We start from the raw sequence: 17,552 nt of genomic DNA on the forward strand, positions 1-17,552 counted from the left end.
GACTACCAGGGGATTTCCCTGGTGGTCCACTGGTAAAAAGAATCCATCTGCCAATGTCAGGGACATGGGTTCGATCCCTGGTCTGAGAATATTCCATATACTGAGAAGCAGCTGAACCCATATGCCAAAAGGCCTGAGCCTGCACACGAGAACCCGGGAGGAGCAACTGCTGACCCTGCACGCCCCGGAGCCTGTGCTGCCCCACGAGAGAAGCCCCCTCAATGAGAAACCTGCTCGCCGCAACCAGAGGGAAACCCACACAGCAACAAAGAGCCAGTGTGTCCCAGTGGAGACCCAGCGCAGCCTTCAGAATAAACGCCATGATGACCAAATGTACGCGGGCATCCCGGACGGGGCCCAGGAACAGGAAAGGGACCCCAGATTAACACTTAAGGAAATATGAATAAAATACGGACTTGAGTTAGCAATAACGCATCAGTCTTGGTTCATTAGTTGTGATAAATGTACCGTCGCCATGTAAAACATGCACGGCAGGGAAAACTGTGCAGGGTCCGTGGGAACTCTCTGCACCAGCTTGGCAACCTTTCTGGAACTCTACAACTCTTTTGAAACAAAAATTGATTCAAACATGTCAAACTTCAGGGGGCCCCCGAGAATCTCTGAGAGATGCAGTCCAGCAAGGCAGGCTGCGTGCATGCTGGCTAAGTCACTCCGGTTGTGTCTGACGCTTCGCGACCCCTATGGACTGTAGCCCGCCAGGCTCCCCTGTCCATGGGATTCTCCAGGCAGGAATACTGCAGTGGGTTGCCATGCCCTCCTCCAGGAGATCTTCCCAACCCAGGGATCCAACCTGCATCTCTTGCGTCTTCTGTGTTGGCAGGCGGGTTCTTTACCACTAGCGCCACCGGGACCCTTGCTTTTTGGCCCTTTCTGCATTTCCCAGGTTCTCCTCCGGCCTTATCTGCTCCAACACCTAGATTCAGCGTATCCCGTGCACTCCTCTACCACAAGGTACCCCTGATCTTTCTTCCTTTATACCTGGTTAATCCCTTTCAGTGTCTCTAAGATCATTCAGCCTTGACCTCTCCAAGAGCAGCTTCCAACAGTATTAATTGTTCATCCTCCACACTCTCATTAATACCCTGTCCAAAATTCTACCTCTTCAGTTCATAATTAATTGACTAACATAGCTGTCTACCACACTTCTCTGAGCACCTTCACAATTGGTCTCCTTTATCTTTTTTCTCTCCATCACTGGGCTTAGCGCATGGTACCCAGCAGATCTGAAACAAGTATTTTTAGGCTGAATGGATGAAAGGATAAACAGAGGAGTGGATGGATGGGTGGATGAATTAGTCTATCTCTGCTCCCTGTGTGCTCTGCGGGTTGTTACTCAGTCGTATCTGACCTTTGTGACTCTATGGACCCGCCAGGTTCCTCTGTCCATGGGATTCTTTACACAAGAATACTGCAGTGGGTTGCCATTTCCTCCTCTGGGGGATCAACCCACCTCAGGGATTGAACCCACGCCTGCTGTGTCTTCTGCACTGGCAGGCAGGTTCTTTGCCACTGAGCACCTGGGAAGCCTCCAGCCAAGGAGCAAACCTGTCTGTGCCCCCATGAGGTGGAAGCGTGGAGTTTTAACCACTGGAGTGCCAGAGAAGTCCCAGGAAAGAGCTACTTTTGATGGGCTGACCCGGGAAGGCTTCTTTGAGGACACGATATTTAAATTAACAGCTGAGGAATGAAGAGGGCATGAGGAAAGGAGAGGAAGGCTGGCTGGAGCAAAGTCTGCGGGATCCCAGAGGGCTCCAGCCAGAGAAAGAAGCCAGGGTGGCTGAGGCTGGGTGAACAGGACACAGAGTCTCCAGAGACAGGAAGCGGCTGGGCCTCCGTCCACCAGAAGCTGTGCCTGCCAGTGGCTCCAATTCACAGGGCTATGCTGATAATGTGAACACCAAGGGGCACCGGAGAAGAGCATCGCCCTGCTCAGCTGCCTTCCTCCCCGTGTGGACCCCATCCTCCAGCACCTGCTCCCTCTGCAGTCACGCACTCCTCTCCACGTATCCGATCCGCTATTCTACCAGTGTGGACGTCCCACAGTAGGAAAGAGAAAAGAAAAGAAACGTCAGTACGTCTTGAATTTTTGTTATGGGTCAGGCATTGTTCTTGCCTTTTTCAAAATTATTGGTTTGGCTGTGCCAGGTCTTAGCTGTGGCACACAGCACCTTCAGTCTTCACCATGGCGTGTGAAATCTTTTAGTGGTGCCATGTGAACCCTTCGTTGAGGCATGTGGGATCTAGTTCCCTGACCAGGGATCGAACTTCAGCCCCCTGCATTGGGAGCTCAGAGTCTTAGCCACGGGACCACCAGGCAAGTCCATGTCCTGTGCATTTTATTACCTGTGTGGGGATGTTATTAATGTTACTGTTACTAGTATTATAACAATGCTTATGAATATCCCCATTATAAAGATGGGTAAAACTGAGGCTCAGAGAGCAGAATTAACCTCCAGAACAAAAAGCCACAATACGGTTGCATGAAAATTCACAGACAGATCATATGACCCCAAAGTTTGGTCCTTACCATTAGATAACAATTTCCATAAGACAGATTTGTCTGAGGCAAGTGTTTACTCAACAGCAAATTTTATAGAGCAATGATCATGAGCCAGGTACAATGCTAGGTGCTGGCCTAATAAAATGAACAAAAGAGATCCCTGACTTTAAGGGAAAAGAAACCCAGTCATATTAATACAAAATGATACAAACATCTGGCAGGTGTATATATATACGTCGGAGATTCAGACTGGAAGAGAGTGATGAATTCAGTCCGAGGCCACCCAGGAGAGGCAATAGTTGAGCCCCAGCTTAGCTGAGAGGTGATAACCTCACAGGAGAGAGAATGGAAGAAAGGACATTCTTGAAACGTAAAAACACATTTGCTGTGAATGCCCCTGGCATGTTCCCAGTTATATAACTTGGACAGCGGGATGAAAGACCATAGGCAAGTAGCCAGATGATAAAGGGTCTCAGGAATCTGTTAAGGATTGGGGACTTCCTCCTGAATATGGTGAGAGCAGATTTCATCACTGGTGGTCCAGGGTTTAAGAATCCGGCTCCCAACGCAGGGGACGTGAGTTCAATCCCCGGTCCGGGAAGATTCCACATCCCGCGGTGCAACTAAGCCTGTGTACCACAACTAGTGAGGAGAGACTGCTCGCCCTAGAGCCCGTTTTCCACAAGAAGCCACCACAATGAAAGCCCACACCCCACATAAAGAGTAGCCCCTACTTGCCGCGACAAAGACACACCATAGCCAAAGATAAATAAACTTTAAAAGATGCTGAGAGCCACTTGTGGGTGTCAGGCAGGGAGGCTGGGGCTCGGTTCACACTAGCAAAGGGCTCACCAGTGAGTGCCAACCACGTGTGGTCTGGACCAACCGCAGCAGCGTCTCTTGGAATCTGTTACGATGTAAGTCCTCTGGCTCCACCCAGACCTACTGAACGTGAAACTCCTGAGGTTTTAACAAGACCCCCAGGGGAAGCTGATCCCACGCTAGATGCTCACCTGTGGGAACCACAGACCTACTCCGCTCTCTGCCAGCTTCTCCCTCCTCCTCCACAGCTCACAGGATCGGCTTCATTCCTGCTGCCTCTCCCAGGTTGCCTTGGAGTCAACCCACAGGCCCCAGGCGGCCGTCCAGCCCAGGGACCACCTAACTTTCTGGGGAGAGGCCCTCGCTCTTGACCCATCTCTTTGGTTTTGCCATGAAGATTTACAAACCTCTCTCCTTCCTCCCTGGTTTTCCTCGCTGCTCGGGGAGCCAGAGGGTGGATGACGGATGTCATTCGGGAATTCTGGCTGGTGCTGGAAATGATCATTTGCTAAGTGCCTTGCTAATGCATTCAGAAGTGGCGAGTTAATAGGGAAACCGGTCTGATTCGGCAGGCTGTGCCCACGGTGACCTAGAGCTGGGTGTTAAGTGGTGACGGTCAACTCCCCTCTAATCACCTCTTGTTAGCTGCAACTATAGGCAAATTGCTAGTGAGGATTAAGTGGAGGGACTATGCCAGGATCACTGTCAGGCAGAAAAAAAAGCCTCAATTTGTCAAGCAATCACAACTCTGTAATCACTTCCTGAAGAGCTCTTTCTGGAGGTGTTTGCCTTTGGAAGGTGAGGACCCTCCCTAGAGGAAGGTGGGCTGAGAATTGCAAGCTGGCTTTTTCTGAAGCATTCTGAAAATAATTCCTTCCCCCATCCACCCACCCAAGGAGATAAGCCTCACCTTGAATAGCGCTCTGCCCCCAGGGTTCTCTGGCTTCAAGAATGAACACCAAATGTGCAGAAACAACTGATGGGAATTCTCCCATAGTGAAAGGGAAAGTCATTCAGTGCTGTCCCACTCTCTGAGACTCCCACGGACTATACAGTCCAAGGAATTCTCCAGGCCAGAATCCTGGAGTGGGAAGCCATTCCCTTCTCCTGGGGATCTTCCCAACCCAGGGATGTTGAAACCCACGTCTCTGGCACTGAAGGTGGATTCTTTACCAGCTGAGCCACCAGGGAAGCCCCTCAAACACAGCACCTTTCTGTAAACAGAGTGTCTGGGAGGAAGCTTTGGGAAGAATGGGGGAAAGCAGATACATAGTTTAACACTGTTTGCATCACATTCCTGTAACATAGAAACAAATTAACCAGGTAATACAGTCATCCTGCTACATCTCCTTGGGATTGGTTCCAGCAACCGGGTGGAACCCCAAATTCATGGATGCTCAAATCCTTTCTATAAAATGGTGTAGTATTTACATACAACCTAAACACATTCCCCTTTATCCCTTAAATCATCTTTGGATTACTTTAAATACCTAAAACAATGTAAATGCTATGTAAATAGTTGCCTGAGTGTGGCAAATGCAACTTTTGCCTTTTGGAACATTCTGGAGTTTTTTTTCCCAAATATTTTTGGCCCACGATTGGTTGAATCCACAGGTGCAAAATCAGGGCTAGGAAAGGTTGACTGCACTTTAAGAAGCATTATACAACATTAGAGAGAGGGGAAAATAATGTGCTGGAAGAGTATCCTGTCCCTCCCTAGTTCAAGGGAGATTTTTAAAAAGGCAGTGCTAGACAGGACTAGACCTCTTTTCTAAATGTTTGGAGTCTTTACCAGGTTGGAAAACAGCTCTTTTCAACCTCGTTCTTGGGGCTTAACACCTTCATTATTTTCATACATCTATCTGGAGAAGTTTGGTAACAGAATAAACTAGAGGGATCCGTTGATCTGAGACGAAATATTCTGAAACTTGGAGAAAAAAAAGAGATCGCCAGAAATGAATAGATATGTGAAGCTAAAATGTGATTCATTCAGCTAGCAATGTTAAAGTCCTTTGAAGAAGGGCTCCAATCCTTTGCAATTTCCCAAGTAGAAACATGTTTTGAGGAAGTTTCCTGAAACTGGATTCACTGGCAGGCTTCTGTCAAGAAAGGCAGGGGGAATGAGAAATGGGAGAAGGGGGAGACGGGGCGGGGTGGGGTGGGGTGGGGGGTGAAAAGCCAGCCCATCTATTACTCATCATATATTCCTCTTCCCCTCAGAGATTTCTGAAAAGTCATAGTAAAAGAGAAACTAAACCCCGCTCATTAAATGTGTGTTGGGTGACGCTGCATGTTCCAAATGAAGCATGGAGCTCTGTTGGAGTGGCAGCTTGTGTTTCAAACCATAATTTTCAAATTTTTCTCTTAATTGTCCAGATGAGATGATATCCCACCCAGACAAGCCTTTCCCAGACCAAAACCAAAAAAATCAGCATTTACCATAAACAATACACTAATTTTTTTTTTAAAGTTCCCTTGTATATTTCAAAATAATCAGAATGGGAGAGTGACATCTCTGTCAACTATCATGTACCCAAACTTATAAACTTCCCATCTGCTTTGGAGCATAATTTATCTGAGTTCATCTCCAAATTTCACCTCTCAATGGACACGGTCAAAATAATACCTGTCATTCCCTGAGAAAGGAAACGGAAGACAAATTCATCGGAACTTCAACGTGATAATCTGGGTGGTGGCTCCAGCTGACACTATTGTTGGCTTATCCATTTGCCTGCTTGTTTGTTTCCGACAAATGGTCAGACTTAAGATAGAGCCCCTTCCCTATGGAGTTCTGAGTTCTTTCTGATGCTGTGTGCCCTGCCACAGACTAGATATACACTGGAGCTTGTGGGTGGGGAAAGGGGTTGAACATACGGGTCTTAACAGCGATCTTACATTGGATCAAACAGAAGAGAGTGTACGTTCAGCACCGCTTCAAAACACTGTGATAAACCCCGCTCCTGAAACTGAAGTCATTAAAACACTGCATCCTTCTTTTTAACCAAAATTCACTACTTAAAAAGCTCCAGATGCTTTAAATAAAAGGAAAAAAAAAAAGACTCAGAATAAACCAAAGGAATAATCAGCTTGGAGGATTTTTCTTGCCTCGTGCTTAAGTTATATAAATAAAGAGAACAATTAAAGTCAACTGCCTTTTATTCTCCATTCTATTAGCTTTGGGGAGCTTCAAGCTAATCTCTCCACAAAGAGGGGACATCCTGGGATTAAAACACAAGGTTTTCTGCAGAAAAATGGGCCCGCCACTCAAGACAGCTCAGGGAAATAAGACATAGCGCTTCCTCCACTCTTCTGTGACTGAATCAAAGGGATTTCCAGGAAGGCAGAAATTCAGAGAGGAGGAAAGAGATCCCCCAAGCAGGTGAGGAGAGATCTGGGCAGAACCGCAGGATGTGGAATGCGGAAGGCCGCCCCTTTCTGCTCCTTTTATAGAACCAGGCACATGAGCAGGTCAGCGAATCAAAACCCAGAAGTCCTCCCCAAAGCACAGGCACAGGATCAACCCCACCCCCACACCCAAATCACAGCTGCAAACTCTCTTGGGTTCACAATCAGGAGGGATCACACCTTCCCAAGGGTGTGAAGGTATAGGCAGCAAACCAGGGGTATAGACAATGATGGGAGCTTGGATGCAAGTCTCCCCAATGCACAACCTATCCCCTCCAGCAATCTCCCGACTCCTCCCCTTGACTCCATTCCAGAGTTCTGCCATCAGATAAAAGCTCCTTCCTCAATACCTTTTAGCCCGAGAGCCTGCATCACCTGTCATTATTCCCCCCTTTCGTTTCTGTTTAGCAACATGCACACTCTTTGCCTCTAGAAGTGGTGAGCAAGGCCATTAGGTAACTAAGAGGAACCACAGCTCTCCAGGCAGCCGAAGCTGGGGCGGGCTGGGACGCAGTCTCTCGGTAACCTGGTCTTGCTTTTTTGGGAGGGTCACTCCTCACCGAAGGCCAAGCTTGTGCTGATAATTCAGCAGCGTTCAAACTCCCCAGGATCTGTTTCCTCTCTCCCTCTGTCTCTCTCTCCTGCTCTCACAGACAGAATCCCCGGTGGGAGGCGATAAACTCACCCCAGGTGTGAAGCCAGCCGCACAGGTGGGGTGGCCAGGCGTCAGTGGCCAATGCTAGTAGTGAGCTCCATGGGAGGAAAGGTGAGCCAGAGGGCAGAAAAGGAGGGATGGAGAAGCTTGGCAAAAAGCTCAGTGGAAAAAGGCAGGAGGAAAAGCATCAGGAATGTGTGCAAAGGGGGAAAAAAATAAGGCAAAGGGGACGAGAAATTAATAATCCAACAAGCAGGTTTCCTGCGTGTTATTAATCACACCGGTTCGCCCAAGCTGCAGAGAAACCTAGCGCTGCACATGGGAGGGGAGGGTTTTCAACATCATTGGGCGCCTCTGCTCACTCCTATACATCTCAGCCAATCCTCCCCGTGCCTTAAGGTACAGATCTATCCAGGACTGCAGCTCCAAACCCCTGGAAGATGAGAAATCGCTCCGTGGGTGAGGCGCTGCTCCGGCCGGTTAATGCACTATAAACTTTATTTGAGCTGACTTCTCATCCGATCCCCCAGTGACGAGGTCAGGGAGCGCGAGCAATTCCACCCCAAATCATACCATAATCGAATTGCTGCCTATTTCCCGAACCTATAATGAAAAAGGCAACCGAAATAATGCAGGTAATGTCGGCGGCCTCCCCTGCCTGTCGGACGTTATTACCTCCGATTGCTTGCCACCGTTTCCCCGGGACTCTAACAATGAATATATTTCACAGCTCGCTTGCTCTCCTGTGTGGGTGGCATGGTATAGACACCTACATGATCTGAAAGGGAGTCTAAGACAATACTGCTGTTTCTGAGCGCCCTGCCTAACAGCCTGTTGGTGGGAGAGGCATTTTTATCAAAGCACTTCACACACACACACACACACACACACACACACACACCCTGACCTGATGGGGTCCGGAGTCCCAGACTCTGCCCAAACCAACTCAATCTCTGTCTCTTTAAGTCCCCAGCTTCGTCACCTCCAGCATAATAACCCAGAGTGTGACTCCTTTATCACTCAGATGCTCTGAAGGTTTTTATTCTATTTTCTCCCTCTGAATAAAATGCGACAGAAAACGGCTTTAGGGACTGGACGGGAGACAAAATAATGCGTGCATGCACCCTACCTGAAACACGCCTCTTAAGCACTGACAGCTTCTTAAAAAAAAAAGAACACTTAAAAAAAAAATCAACACTCTATTTGCATGCCCTTAAAAAGCAAAATTCAGCACCCCATCATCTTTTCGCTTCTCAGAGAAGTGCTGACCGCAGCACGACGCAACAGTACCGATTCAGAGACTCCAAAGGAACCATCCAGACAGCCTACTCAGCTGTGATTTGTAGGGCTGCCCTTTGGCGAATGAAGGCCACTTCCAGACCGGTGGGAATGTGACATGGGATGCCAAGTGCGCCTGATTTCTGGAGATGCTCTCTGTCTAACTGAGCGCCCCGGTAGGCTCCCAGCCCTAGCATTTATTCTTCCAACTTGTGGGTTTGCTTCAACCAGAGCAGCGGCTTTGAAACTTAGAAAACCCATTTGTACCTTGGAGATACTCCCTGTGTCAAGCCATCATCATCAAATGCTGGGGCAGGCACCTTGGAAATATTTACGGGATGCGGTGGCTCAGCCGGTAAAGAACCCATCTGCCAATGCAGGAGATTTGCAAGAGATGCGGGTTCGATCCCTCGGCCAGGAAGATCCCCTGGAGAAGGAAATGGCAACCCACTCCAGTAGTCTTGCCTGGAAAATTCCATGTACAGGGAAGCCTTGGCAGGCTTACAGTCCATGGGGTGGCAGAGACGGACACAACTGAGTGCACGCGTACAGGGTGCATGACTCTGGACACTTGGACGCGTGAACGCGTGCCTTCAGGTAGCAAACAAAGAGGCTACAAATACATCTGGTTTAAGAGTCGTACAGGGACTGCAATAGATCAAGTCAGAAACAGGGTCCGTGAACAACATTTTCTTAAGCTTGAATTACAACACAGACGCTCTCCTTTATATTTCTTCACTTTGTTTTTCTCCTGCTTTTTCCATTTTTTTTTTTAAGGGAACTGCCCCTTTAAATTTCCATTACACATTTATTTCCTCATCTATAAGATCACCTTCCTTACCTTGGCCCTACCTATAACAAGGAAAAGCAGACCAAAAAAATATTAAGTGCTGCCAGACGAGATAAGAGTCAGGTGAGAAGAGTCTATAAGAGATCACCAGGTGAAGGTCTCCAGTTTTCCCCCTGCAGGTCAGTCCAGACTGATGAAAGGGCAGCATCACGTTTTTAAAAAAAAGATTCATGGGTTCAAGAGTGCACGCCGACACACGGACAAAGAATAATTCTTAGAACGACTCAGCACTATGGGCTATAGAGAACACATCTTATAAGAAGTGTTGGGGGGGGCAGGGGGAAATCAATATAAAGGAAAAACATGCTCCAGATGTAATTGAAGTCATACATTTGTCCATGACTTCTGCTCTACGCCCAATTACTGCTATTTATCAAAAAGCAGACAACATTGAACCTGGCAGCATGAAAAACAAATTTTACTAAGTCAAAGGGGGAAAAAAAATCATCTGAAAGAGAAAGGGTGGGGGGAGATACAAATAATAAATAATTCAATATTCTCAAGGAAAGCTCTTGGAGAAGAGGCTTGGTTGATTCGAACATCAGACATGGGTCTGACAAGAGATGTATCGATTGAGACAATTCTATCATTATTATTCCAGCCGGAGTCCTTCACAAAAGCTGCTCTTTTTGCTCCTGTTTTTACTGCTGTAACTACCAGCCTCCTTCTCCTACCTCGATCTCTTTGAACCGGTATTCATTACAGCTTAAATCTTAAGCCTAAGCATAAGATCATAAACAGATTCTGCGTCTCATGTTTGGCGCCGGCAAAGGGCTCAGCTTTCCTAAAATCTAACAGGACGGCAGGCTATTCACAATCTGCGGAGGATTTCCACACTCGATGAAATAAGTCGGCCGCCCCATCTGTATAATTACCAAGGCAGAATATTTAGATTCGAGCGGGAGCATATATCCGAAGCAAATATGACCCACATCTAACAAAGAGTTGCCAAACGCTGAACAGAAGAGCTGACAACAAATGTATCCTCGTTTGTTACTTTCCAGGCTATGAAAAGCAACACTGACAACACAGATCGGCAATGATTTCCTTCTCTTCTGCCCCAACTGAGTTCCAAAAATGTACTTGTTCTTCCAACCAAAACACTTTAAACAACAACAAAAAAAAGAGCCTTTGGGGTCAATGCAGATCACGAACATACAGCGGCATAATTAGTGAAGGAGGAATACACGTCCGTTAGGCATCTGTGAAACGTGGAACTATGTCTTCAGCGTTCGATGTGTTAATTACAACCAGATAGGAGGTGCCACGGAAAATTAACAGTCTGGCGCAGGCATGAGAAGTAAACAGACAAAACAGGGGCTGCTGGAGGGTCGGGAGAGCAAGTCAATTTTGAAGAAAGATAAAAGGGCTGCCATGTCTGTGACGGCTGCAGGGAGGGGAAAGGGCAGTGGACCTTGTTATCATCAGTTAATTAAGCAGGAGGTCTGGGCTTGCATACACCACCACATTTGCCATGGTAATCAGATGTATTATTCAAATGTGCGGGGAAACAAAACGCCATGGCAGGCCTGACAAGGAGCAGCGACCGACGTCGGCTCACCCCAAGGCGCCAGATGCACAAAGGCAGAGGAGCCACTGGGGTTCTGTTCCTGGGTGTCTGACCCATGGGGCGGCTTCCTGAAACTCAGGTGGGAGAATGGAGCTGGGCGGGGGTGAGGAGACACTCTTAAAACTAAATACACGCCCCCACCCCAAGGTCTGTGTTTTCTGGCCAGCCAAGGCGGGAGGCATTGCAGGAAAGGCTGGGAAGGGGCATCAGCTGGTGGAGGACAGGATGGCAACCAATTAGACTGAGCCTGCAGTGCAAATAGGGGCTTCCCAGGTGGCTCAGTGGTAAAGAATGTGCTTGCCAATGCAGGAGACGCAGGTTTGACCCCTGGGTTGGGAAGATGCCCTGGAGAAGGAAATGTCAACACACTCCACAATTCTTGCCTGGGAAATCCCATGGACAGAGGAACCTACTGGGCTCCAGTCCACGGGGTCACAAAAGAGTCAGACGTGACTTAGCAACTAAAGGACAACAATGTAAATGACACTTAGTGTGTCTGAGAAGGGGTCTCTGGATGACTCGTGCCTTAGTTTACAGGGAAGAGAGACAGAGAGAATGTAATTCAACATGGTTATCCCCGTTCCTGGGCTTGCAAAATGAAGGGGTAAACCCCTAGCCAACCTCAGATTCAATCTACAGTAGTTAACACTCTGTGGCCAAGGGTAGCTCAGTTTAGCTCATCTGGTCTTTCATCCCCAGTGCATACCGACCATTGACAGACAATGACCTTAACAGTATCGCTACAACACAAGGAAAGTGAGACATTCCTTGTACTAGGCAGTGACCTGTGATGCCCCATCTCCATCTCTGAGGCCTGACTCACACCCAGAAGGGGCAGTGGTCATTTAAGTGGGTCAAAAGTTTTCTGGACACTCTACAACACAGGTGAGAGGCAAGGTTGCTTGCCATACACAATTTCAGGAAACATCGTATCTGGTGGAAACGGGGGGTGAAGCCCTCCATCCCTCCACGCCCCCACCAGCCATGAGCAATACAAAATCCAGTCTGATAGACTCTGAAAGACCTGCTTTACTCCTGGAAAACCTCTTCCTCTGCCAGAACTTTTTAACCAGGATGGGGCCTGGAGGTTTTCTGGGACTGGACATCAAATATCAACCCGGTATCCCCAGGCTCAGTATAGCTATTGGACCTGGGCTGGCCTGGGAGAAGCGGTGAGAGTGGGCATGGGAACGGATAGGATATACTGATGCAAGTGTCTCGGCCTCCAGAGGCTGAGTTGGAGCTGGAACTCTTGCAGTTCCCGCTGATCAGGAGACTGTCAGGAGACAATGATCCGGAGACTGTCCCCGGGGGTGAGAGAAGAGGTGCTGGGTAGAGGTGAGGGTGGATTGTGTATGGGTTACACACTGGTGTCAAAAGTGTATCTCATCGCAGTAAATCTGCTGCAAAAGAAGTGGGAGATGGCAGAGGAACACAAGGGGAACAGGAAGCCAAAAGGATTATCAAGTTCTGTCGCTGGACTGGACTCAGTAACTCATTACACACGCGCAGACGCGGAGGAGCAGAAACACACGTCCTTCACATACTTTTTACGGAGTGTTCTTGAAATGACAAAAGCATAGAGATGGAAGAGATGAGCGATTGCCTGGCTTTGGGGAGAGGGGCGAGGCTTCTTGCGATGGAGCTGCTCTGTGTATTGACTGTGGAGGCTGTCGTGGGAAACCACGGGGGTGAGCCACTGATAAAAGTAAGCGCAGGAACGTCACTGAGCGCGTGGGGAATCGGCACTCTCTGAGTCAGGTGGATGCGCTGGGTCAGGGTCAGTTTCCCAGCTCTGATATTGTTTGATGATTATGCAAATGCTACCCCTGAAGGCACTGTGTGAAGAGAATAGGAGATCTTTCCTTTATGTCATTTCTGACGACTGCGTGTGAATCAACAATTATCTCCAAATTAAAAAAAAAAAAAGCCTTCAGCAAAATGCAAGTTCAGGACTTATGCATGGGATTTTCAGGGTCCCTACCTACCAGCCACGAGTTCTTACACAAATTACTTCTATAAACCCCAATTTTCTTCTATCAAATATGGATAAGAATAATGTGTCCTTCAAAGAATCATTGTGGAGGATTGATGAAGTAATATGTTTTCTTTGGTTAGAGAGTCCCTGGTACTTAGTAAAGTTTTGGTAAGTGTTAGTTATTACTTTTTTTTTTTTTTTTTAACCTGCTTTCTCTTAAACTTTTTATTTTGCACTGGGGTATGTGAAAGTTAAGTTGCTCAGTTGTGTCCGATTCTTTGGGACCCCACGGACGGTAGCCTACCAGGCTCCTCAGTCCATGGGATTTTCCAGGCTAGAATACTGGAGTGAGTTGCCATTTCCTTCTCCAGGATATCTTCCCAACCCAGGGATTGAACCTGGGTCTCCTGCATTGCAAGCAGACGCTTTACCATCTGAGCTACCAGGGAAGTCTCTTGGCTTTGGGGAATAGACAATTAATAATGTTGTGATAGTTTCCAGTGGACAGCAAAGGGACTCAGCCATACGTATACATGTATCCATTCTCCTCCAAACTCCCCTCTCATCCAGGCTGCCACTTAACATTGAGCAGAGTTTCCTGTGCTACACAGTATGTCCATTATAAATACAGCAGGGTGTACATGTCCATCCCCAACTCCCAAACTACCCCTTTCCCCATCCAGAAGTCTGTGAGCCTGTTTCTGTTTTGTAATTTCATCTGTATCATTTCTTTTCGATTCCACATATGAAGGATGTCAAACAATAGTTTTCCTTTCTCCTTCTCTGTCTGACTTACTTCCGTCAGTATAACAGTCTCTAGTAACTGCAAATGGCATCACTTCATTTTTTTAACTTTTAAGGTCAGCGTGACCACTAATATTTACAAGTAGTATCCATATCTATATGGATAAATAAGGACGCACCTAAGCTCTGAGTTGCCTTTACTCAGAGATTAAAAGTGTACCTCTTGCCACTAGATTCTCTGATTTTCAATGATTGGGAATGGCGGGTGCTTTCCATAATTCATCACTGACAAAAAAGGATAAGAAGCCTGTTCCGCGGAAGGGCTCTTGCACTGCCCCCTCCCCAGCATCATCCACTTATAACTTTCCCATCTGAAGCAGAGGGCACCCCTGCCTCCCCAGTGCAGACCCAGGGTCTCCTGCATCCCTTATAGCAGCCAAAAGAGGTCAGGGTCCACTCCTGGGCACTCAATCACATCTGCTAAGAGCTACTGAAAGGAGCAATGGGGAATAGAAGTCTCTATTCTGATCAAATTAGTTGGACATGGATCAATAGCAAGCCTTGGTGTGTCCGTAAGCTCGGAGCCGGCTGATTCCCGGCATAGAATGAGAGAAAGAGAGAGTGAGGGGGAGAAATAATATCTGTTTCCTTGGCACAGAGATTTCCTTATATTGAGTCTGTCACTTCCCATTTCTGTTAACAAACTGCTGAATGGAGCTCATCGTTGGGCAAATATTACAGCTCCCCAGAATACAAAGTGGGGGCAATTGTTTCCGACTGGGGGTTTAATAACAAAGAAAAGGCCAGGCAAGAAGGAAGAGATCTGGGGGCGGGGGGACTCTCTGCAAGAGGGGGAGACCAGCTCCACAGAGAGAAGGTTCAGGAAAGAAGAGAGAAGGCAGGCTTCAGCTTCACTCATGTCCCCTGTTTTGTCTTCCTCTCTCTTAAACCGCCACCAGCCCAAGATTCATAGCAAGCGTTACTGGGTTCAAAGTTATCATAGCAAATGCATAAAAAGGATGGTTCTATCTTTCCCAGGAGAGACTGCTAAATTTGAAATCGAATAACTTTGCAAAGAAGGGCCTGGTAAAAGAAAAAATATTGAATGCACTCTGCTTATCTTCTACGTTCCTCTACTGGAAAAGGAGTATAGTCATTGCTGGGTGGAGGGGAAATTGTGGCCGTCTTCTTGGTATGCAACAAATCTCCTTGGTGGGGGTTGCCAACTACAAATTGGCACTTGTCATGCCCACTTGCCATCTACCTCTATATGTATATACCTGTTAGCCCCTCAGTCGTGTCTGACTCTTTGCGACCCCATGGACTGTAGCCCACTAGTCTCCTCTGTCCATGGGAGTCTCCAGGCAAGAATACTGGAGCGGGTAGCCATTCCCTTCTCCAGGGGATCTTGCTGACCCAGGGATTGAACCCAGTCACCCATATTGCAGGCACATCCTTTACTATCTGAGCCACCAAGGAACCCCACCTACCTCTACAAGAATTAAATCACATGCTGCTGCAGCTGCTGATTTTCAGCACCCCCTGAAAAGAGTTCAGGGAGGAGAGCAGAAATGAGGCACTCTGTGCTCTGGGAGGGGAAAAACTGGCAGGACAGTTCTTCAGATAGTTAAGATATTTTCAGGAGCCAATTTTGAGAGCCCAATTTGTGTATCTCCCCATATCTAGAAAAGCACTAAATCCGTCATGGGAAGGAATGTTTCTCGTGATTAGAAGAAACCTTCTGGGAAAATGTGTGCTTGATTGCGTGTATTCCCCTTCATCAAAATCAAATATTTACTGAACTTGCCCCCTGCATCTTTGCAGCAGTTTCTCAGAGCCATCTCCCAGGCTGCAGTCCTCATTTTGCCCCAAGTAAAAAACTGTAACTCGCAACTCTCACGCTGTGCATTTTTTTAGTTGATAGGGTAGTGCGCTGGCTTCCCAGGTGGCGCTAGTGGTAAAGAACCCGTCTGTCGGTGCAGCAGACTTAAGAGACTCAGGTTCTATTCCTGGGTCAGGAAGATGCCCTGGAGGAGGGCATGGCAACCCACTGCAGGATTCTTGCCTGGAGAAGCCTATGGACAGAGGAGCCTGACCAGGGGCTACAGTCCACACAGTCACACAGAGTCGGACACGACCAAGCATGCATGGGCGGTGTATTAGAGAGAGAGAAAAGAGAATACCATGTGGAGAACCCCCTGTATTGTTCCCAATATCAGGGAAGGGAGAACTAGGAACAGTTAGGCTTCATACCTCACCCAAACCCTGGAGCCAGAAAAGAGCAGAACTGGGTGTCAAGCCCTGCACGGACCCCAAATTCGGCGCTGATCCCGCAGTGCCACTCTGCTCACTCAAGAGGACTGAGCTATCTCTTGTTTCGGAGAGATTTATCACCCTGGTGATTATGGACCTCAAGTGTGTTGGCTCATGGCTACCCTCTGGATCTGCATTCTGAACCAGAGCTCCGTTGGTCATGCAGCCAGAAAATACGTATTAGTCTTGGACTGTCATGCTAGCCAGGGGTGCCCGCCAGTAGCTGCACATCCGATTCATCTGAGACTTTAGAATCCCAAATACCCAGCCCCCCCACTCCCAGATTTCCATGGGCAGCCAGGACTATAAACGGCTGGGCACGGTGATGTAACAAATTTGAAAAATGGAGACAAAGTGGTGCTTTGAGAGGATTATGACAACATGGTTGGTAGCAGCACAAATACTGAAAATAACTAAAGTTCACAATTTTATATGTTAGAGGCTGCAGGGTGTAGCAGAAAGAGCCAACGTCGGCCTTTTACTAGCGATGTGACTGTGTAACGCCTTCAAAACTTCTTGATATGGAGATGCAAGTCTAGAAACAGTGACAGACTTTTATTTTCTTAGGTTCCAAAATCACCTGCAGACGGTGACTGCAGTCATGAAGTTAAAAGACTCTTGCTCCTTGGAAGAAAAACTATGACAAACCTAGACTGCGTATTAAAAAGCAGAGACATCACTTTACTGACAAAGGTCCGTATAGTCAAAGCTACTGGTTTTTCCAGGAGTCATGTATGGATGTGAGAGTTGAACCATAAAGAAGGCTGAACACTGAAGAACTGAGGCTTTCAAACTGTGAAGAGTCCCTGGGACTGCAAGGAGATCAAGCCAGTAAATCCTAAAGGAAATCAACCCTGACTATTCACTGGAATGACTGACGCTGAAGCTCCAATACTTTGGCCACCTGATATGAAGAGTCGACTCTTTGGAAAAGACCCTGACGCTGGGAAAGATTGAAGCCAGGAGGAGGAGGGGATGACAGAGGATGAGACAGTTGGACGACATCAGCGACTCAATGGACATGAATTTGAGCAAATTCTGGGAGACAGTAAAGGACAGGGAAGCCTGGCGTGCTGCAGTCCATGGAGTTGCTAAGAGTCGGAAGTAACTTAGTAGCTGAAGAACAACAAAGGCTTCTCCTGGCAGAGCTGTTATGGAAATTAGAGAAAAAAAAAATGGAGAAACGTTCAGCATTGTGCCCAGAATACAGTGGGCATTCAACAAGGCCTACCATATTGGCTGGGAAGTCCATGATTTCAATTAAAAATAAATTAAAAAAAAAAAAAAAAACAAAACTACAAACTAAGCATGCCTACATTTGTGTTAAGTTGCATGATTTCCATTGGGGAAGACCACATTTGAACTGGAGATCATTTTACAGTTTCGTTTTTTATGTTGTCTTTCCAATAATGTCAT

General features: G+C 47.4%; 1 protein-coding gene and 1 non-coding gene across 9 annotated transcripts in view; both read right to left on the bottom strand.

The window, feature by feature from the left end:
- Nucleotides 1-17,552, bottom strand: part of RBFOX1 (RNA binding fox-1 homolog 1) — a 431,904-nt gene that overhangs the window by 284,893 nt on the left and 129,459 nt on the right. The window lies entirely within an intron of this gene.
- On the bottom strand, nucleotides 13,457-13,528 carry TRNAC-GCA (transfer RNA cysteine (anticodon GCA)). Its single transcript has one exon. It is a non-coding gene; the product is annotated as a tRNA-Cys (tRNA).

This window comes from Capricornis sumatraensis, chromosome 3, assembly GCF_032405125.1.
Source record: "Capricornis sumatraensis isolate serow.1 chromosome 3, serow.2, whole genome shotgun sequence".
NCBI classification, from domain to species: domain Eukaryota; kingdom Metazoa; phylum Chordata; class Mammalia; order Artiodactyla; family Bovidae; genus Capricornis; species Capricornis sumatraensis.